The sequence below is a fragment of the Gossypium arboreum genome, chromosome 10, assembly GCF_025698485.1.
Source record: "Gossypium arboreum isolate Shixiya-1 chromosome 10, ASM2569848v2, whole genome shotgun sequence".
Classification (NCBI taxonomy): Eukaryota; Viridiplantae; Streptophyta; class Magnoliopsida; order Malvales; family Malvaceae; genus Gossypium; species Gossypium arboreum.
In genome coordinates, this window is record NC_069079.1 from 110003858 (window position 1) to 110011260 (window position 7403).

Consider the following 7403-nt stretch of genomic DNA (forward strand, 5'->3'; position numbering starts at 1 on the left):
TAACATAATGTTTCGTTTATAAGAAATGTTATATGCATATATAGTAGTAAAGAAGAATGAAAGTTAACATTGAACAATGCATATGTATTTGGCATGTTGTATATATTTTCGGCAATGACCATATGAATAGTAACTTGGTTTTTAATTTATATGTAACCTATAATTTTTTATTTGATTTAGTATATGTTCAAATATGATGAATTAAAATGATTAATTTCTATGTATTGATGAATATCAAAACGTTGTGTTTCGTTTGGTAATACCTCATAACCCTTTTCCGGCGACGGATATGGGTTAGGGGTGTTACACTTAAAAGAAGAGAATTCTCATGGAAATTTTCTAAGGCACCAAAAAATATAGTTGAAGCAACTCAAAACAAAAGAGTAAAGAGATAATTGAAAAGCCACAAGAAAGCAATATACACACGGTGTTTGAATAAATGCTCAGCATATTCTTTAACATAAGAATGAATGAAGTGATTACAAATGAAGAGAGAGGACTTTATTTATAGTTGAGCTTCCTTAAATCCAACGGTACAAATCAAATTACACCAATGGCTAAGATTAGTTCTCATCTAAAAAAAGAGAGTCCTAAGAGATTTCAACTCTATACATCTTTATACTTTAGGATTTATAATAATCCTCGTAAAAATATAATTTACTAAAGTGTTTTAATTTAACTTGGATTCAAGTAAATGGGCCTTGGGTTTCTTCTAAGCAAGGGGCCAACCCTGTCGAGCTAAATGACCTCTAATGAACAAGAGGGATCAAAGTGTGCCTTGATCACAAGCTCCTTTGCACGGCCCATGACATTCTCCCATACATGTTTTTGCAACCCTCTCGTCTCGTCCTCAGAATTGAACTGGTCTATCTTCTCTTGGAACTGTCATAAAGCCTCAGTAGGTTCCAACTAACCTCATTGTCGAGTAGTCCCTTCCAACGAAAAAGGCAATCATGCCTTGGCCTATAGTTCTTCCATCAAATCACTTGGTCTGCAATGATACATTCAACATCTCGATCATACAAGACCTTTACCCCCATAGGCGCTCGTTCAAACTTACCTCAGTTTGGATCCTCTTGATTCTTATGGAAGGGCTTAAGCATACTAACATGGAACACCAAATGAACCTTGAGTTTTGCTGCAACTCCAGTTTGTATGCCACTTTGCCTACCCTCTTCAAAAATCTGAAAGGTCCCTCATACCATCCCACAAGCCTCTTGTGCAAGCCAGTGTAGCATAAAAGCAAGTGTAATTTGGCAAGGGCTAAGCCACCAACCTAAAACTGCACATTCATACTATTTTGATCAACCCACTTCTTGTTATGCTTACTTGTCTTGTGTAGGAAAGCTCTGGCTAAGTCATTTTTCTTTTGCCAATCTTTAGCAAATCGATAAGCTACTGGATTTTTTCTGACATAATGGGTCACAAAAACAATATGTGTGAGTGGTTGTTGCTCCGTCAGCATATTAAACGGACCCTATTTTGTGGCCCTACTCTACTGCAAGTTATAAGAAAATTGAGTCACATCTAACAATTTTTGCCAATATCTCTATGTCTCACACACATAATTTCGAAAATAACTCTCTAATAAAGCATTTACTCTCTCACTTTGCCTATCAATTTGTGGATGTATGCTAGTGGAAAAGTTCAAGTTTGACCCCATCAACTTAAACAACTCTGTCCAAAATTTGCCCGTAAATCGCTCATCTCGATCACTAACAATAGATCGTAGAAATCCACAGTATTTCACCATAAGTATAAGAATTAAACAAGTTGCCTTGTAACACCCCTCACCCGTATTTAATGTTGGAATAGGGTACGAAGCATTACCGGACTTATAACACATTCAAACATACATTTCATATAAAAATAATAAAATCACATACATTTCATTCACAGCCAATCGCTTTGTCCCTAATACGAGCCTACGAGGCCCTAAACATATATTGGAAGTGGTTCGGGACTAAATTGACAACTTTAGAAACTTTTACGAAACCTTGAAAATTTTCTCAAAATAGGGGACACACACCCGTGTTGCCCAGACACGCGGCCAACAAACACGCCCATATCACAGGCCGTGTGGACATTCGAAATGGGAGCACATGGCTATGTCCCAGCCAGTGTCTGACCCGTGTAACTCTCTGACTTAGGTCACACGGCCAACCCACACGCCCGTGTGCCCTAAAATTGGCCATACATGCCCGTGTGTCGGGCCGTGTGCTAGGTCGTGCCAAACCTGTAGGGTATATTGACTTATGCCACACGACCAAGTCACACGCCCATGTGGAGCACACTGACTTGGTTTCAAATTCAACACTAGGGGACACATGGCCATGTAACATGACCGTGTGTCACACACAGCTGAGACACACGCCCGTGTCTCTACTTGTGTGAACAAAAATAGGCTATTTACCAAGCCAATTTGCCATCCAAATTTGAATGTACCTACAACACATCAATTTACACCATCCCATGGCATAAATAGGTATTTAAACCAACCAATTCAAACCTAATTCATGCATATTCTATACTATATTTCTCAATACACACAAGTTGCAAAATAGATCAATCCATTCATACCTAAAATCTCATAACTTAAATCATCAATATGGCTACTTAAAACATGCATTCTTTACCTTGATTCACAATCAAATAACATCACCAAAAATCAACATTCAACTTCCAAAATACCAACTATTAATAAGCATCACCAAACCAACCTCAATTTACATAACATAAACTATAGGTACATATACACAAGCAAATTAACTCAAAATAAGCCAACTCTCATGGCTATTATATACAAACCAAGACATATGCATTTACAAGCCAATTCAAATGGCCAAAATCATTACCAAAACATAACCAACATGATCAAAGTCCCTATACATGCCATATACTCAAAACATAAGCTTAAAGGTACCAAATCGATTGTAGGATAGTGTGACGAAATCTCCGACGATCCCCGAATCTGAGCTAGCTTTGAACTCACTATAAGACATAGAAAAATAATGATGTGAGCTATAAATCTTAGTAAGCTCGTATGAAATAAACTCGATATAATCATAAACACATAATTCAAAAATTTATTATAGATACATGAATTCACATCAACTAACAAACCTTTCAATTACTCATTCACAAAACTATATACTTTCTTCACCATTTCTTCAATTCAAAGCTAATATGGTTTATGCACTACCTATACCATGTCAAACCAGTCTCATTCTCAACCACATCATTCATTTACTCGTTGAACCATTCGGAATAGAAGTCGGATACTTAAGAGTCTTGCACACTAAGTACCTATACAATGGCCCAAAGCTAATCAAGGTAACTTATATCCGAAGTACTGATATCATGGCCCGAAGCCAAATCAGCCGATATTCATTACCTAAAGCCAAATCAGTATAACTCACACCCGAAGTACTAATATCATGGCCCAAAGCCAACTCAATGTATCCCTTAATGACATGTCACTAGTATCCTAAACTATTCCTAAGGTTCAACCGGGATTTCGAATGCCGAATTACCATCGACTCAGTGTCAAACTTATCCAAAGTCTCATATTCACAACTTATACAATATCAAAGCATTTAAAATACACTTATAATGAAATTTATCACATACGAACTTACCTTAGATGTAAAAATGACAAAATAAGTCAATTAGTTGATAACTTTAGTTTTCCCCCGATCTAGATCTGAATTCCATTTTTCTTGATATACTCAAGAAAAACTTGTTAAATGCTCAAACCTAAGATGGTAGTGTTTTCTTGTTTTAAAAATTGGCTAGGTGATGAAGATGGACACAAATTTTGGTTTTTACTTATTTTAATTTTATTTGCTAGTTTACTAAATTAACCTTACTAATTAACCTTTAAATCAATTCCATAAATTTCCACCCAATATAAAAATGGTCTATTAACAACATAAGGACTCTACTTTAAGGTTCCATAGCAAATTGACACTTTTAACTACTAGAACAGCACTTTTGCACTTTACGCGATTTAGTCCTTTTATCAAATTGATCAATCAAACGATAAAATTTCTTAATGAAATTTTCACACCAATATAATATCATACTGTAGACACTTAAAATAATATTAAAATAATTTTTTTAACCTCAAATTTGTGGTTTCAAAATCACTGGTCCAATTTAGCTAAAAACGGGCTATTACATGCCTCCTCTGCAAGGCACTTCTTGGTTGTTGGAATAAAGGTTTCATGCTTGGAAAATTTGTCCACCATAACAAAAATACTCACAAATCCATCAGATTTCGGCAAACCAATAACAAAATCCATGGATACTCTCTCCCATCGACGTTCCAAAATGGACAAAGTTTGCAATAAACCCACCGACATTTTCAACTCTACCTTGTCTTGTTGACACACTAGACAAGTCTTTACATAAGTCTCAACATCATCATCCATGTGAGGCCAATAATAACAATCCTCCAAAAGAGCCAAAGTGCAATGCTTCAGCCCATCTTGAGTCATGACTCTCTTTCCTGAATTCCTTGCACAATTTCCCATATTGAAGCACATAAAGATGATGCCCATGAGTGTACAACAAATCTCCCTCAAGACACAATCATTTCATTTTCCCTTCTCTGGCAAGTTCAATCAAATTTTTGGCTGTGGGATTATGGGACAATCCCTCTTTAATGAACTCTAATAGAGAGCCATCTGCCTGACTGATTACTACAAACTCTACTTCTTGGCATAATGCATCAACCAGTGCGTTGGCTTTCCCTGACTTATATTCCATGCTGAAATCAAATTCCGCCAACCAAACCTGCCAACGAGCCTACTAAAGAGACAACTTCTTTTGATTCAGAAAATAACTATTTGAAACATTGTTTGTAAATACCATGAACTTGGAACTTATTAAATAGTATCTCTATATGCACAAACAATGCTCTACTGCAGTCATTTCTTTTTTTTTGAATTATGCACTACTGCTCAGCATCGTTAAGCTTCTGACTCTCGAATGCAATAGAATGCCCATCCTATATTAGTACTCCCCCAATGGCATAGTCTAATATGTTTGTATGCACCTCATATGATTTAGTATAATTCAGCAAGGTAAGTATAGGCTCTTTGTTATTACCCATTTCACTTGATCAAAGGTTTTCTAACACTGTTCATTCCAATCCTACACCTTACCCTTCTTCAATAAATCTATCAAGGGTGTGTTGATTCTAGATTAGCCTTTAATGAAGCATTTGTAATGATTCACCAACCTAAGGAAAATTCATAACTCTATTACCCTGGTTGGTGGCTCTCAATTAGAGATCTCTTAAAATTTTCCACCTCCCTCAATGTGTTCTAAGAATGGTACCTCACATTGAGCGAATGAGGATTTCTCCTACTTGACATAAAGATTATTCTCTTGCAAGGCTTTGAACACTTCCCTCAAATGCTCTACATGCTCCTCAAGTGACTTACTGTACACCACAACATTGTTAAGGTAAACAACTACAAAATTATCTAGAAAAGTTTGAAATACATTATTCATAAGTGTACAAAATGTCGCTGAACCATTAGTTAGTCCAAAAGGCATAACTAGGAACTCAGACGAGCTATAAAGTATCACACGAGCTACCTTTAGCTCGCCCTTTTTAGCTACTCTGACTTGATGGTACCTCAATTGCAAAACCAACTTGGTAAATCACCTTGTGCTAGCGGATCAAATAAATCCATAATGAGTGAAATTTGGTACTTGTTTTTCATAGAGATCTTGTTCAATTCTTGATAATTGATGCATAATCTTAATGACCCATTGTGCTTTCTCTAAAACAAAACACGTGCACTAAATGTGGTTTTAGATTATCTAATAAACTCAGCATCTATAAGCTCCTTTAGTTGTTTTTCCAACTCTTCTAACTCTAGTGAAGACATTCAATATGGGGCCCTAGTCGACGACTCAGTATTAGGCATCAACTCAATCTTATGGTCCACCTCCCACTTAGTTGGTATATTTTTGGCCAACTCAACAAGCATCACATCACGAAGAGACTATAATAATGTACCACCTCCTTCGAAATTTCACCAAAGAGCTTAATAAAATCGTTGATTTTCAAGGTTGAGAAGTAGGAAACTTCATCTCTACGTACCCCTTAGCAAACTGGATTTCCAATAGTACCTCCACACCCTCATCTCATTTAATTAGCACCACATGTTTGTGGCGCAAATCCAAAATACACATGCAAACAACAAAAGGGATAAGAAGTGTATTAACCCAGTCAAGGAATTTTAATCCAACCACAAAGTTATAATCATCAAGTGGTATTACCTCGATAGTCTCCTTGTTGGTCCACCTTTCAAGTTAAGTTCAACTTCTTTTGCAACACCCACTGTTGGAACCCTCTTATTATTCCCTGTCTTGATCCACCCCGATTCTTTCTCAACCTTGAGACTGAGATTTTAAGTAGTCTATTTAGACATGAATAAATCTAAATCACTCATGTCAACAAAGGCATTCAGTTTTCTACATGTCATAGTGATGTCTACAAATATCAGCCACTTCTGCTTACGACCCTTTCTGACTTCTACATAACTCAAGATCTAACCAAGCTTTATCAGCGCCTTTTCTATCTCACCATTCCCATTGTTGGCAAAAAACATGGATCATTTTAGACATTTTTACAAAATACATGAAACTTCACAAATGAAGTATCTCATTAGCCCCATTTCTTTCTTCTTTCCCCACTACTTGTCGAGCTTAGCTCTCTCTGTTTAGGTCTTACCATCTCCATTCTTGATAAGTTTTTCTTCATCTCCCCCACCATTTCCCTTTGGTTTGGATTTGGGCTTGGAAGACTCAAACTTTCCTATCTTTTTGCCACTAAATTCCATAAGTGACTTTGTTGTAGTCATGGTTTTGGAAAGTTTTATCCATGAAAGAGAATAAGGCCTCTTTCTCACCCAAATAAAAAAAAATAAGCATGATTTCATTTAACTATTGCACATACTCCCTGACTGTGACTTGTTGCACAAATCGATGCAATTTCACTTGAACCTCATCCTCGGCATATTTTGGATGACACAATCCTTTGAATTCACTCTAGAACTCCTCCTAAGTCACGACAGTGGTACCACCTTGTCTCTCAGTTGCGGGCCTATGATGCCACCATAACAAAGCAACATTAGTAAAATACATTGCAGCAGTATTTACCTTGGTAGCATCATTCATGATGCCTTTGGCATGGAAGTATTGTTCCATTCCCGACTGTAAGTTGTCTATATCATTTGCGAACCTCGTCTCATTATACTCTTTCGACTCCGAGATATCTACTTAGGCTTGAGTGTCATAACCAACACCCCATTAAAAAAAGTAACTTTACAGATATTAAGCTCCCTCTTGATCTTATCAATCTATTCCTTCAACGCTGACACCAT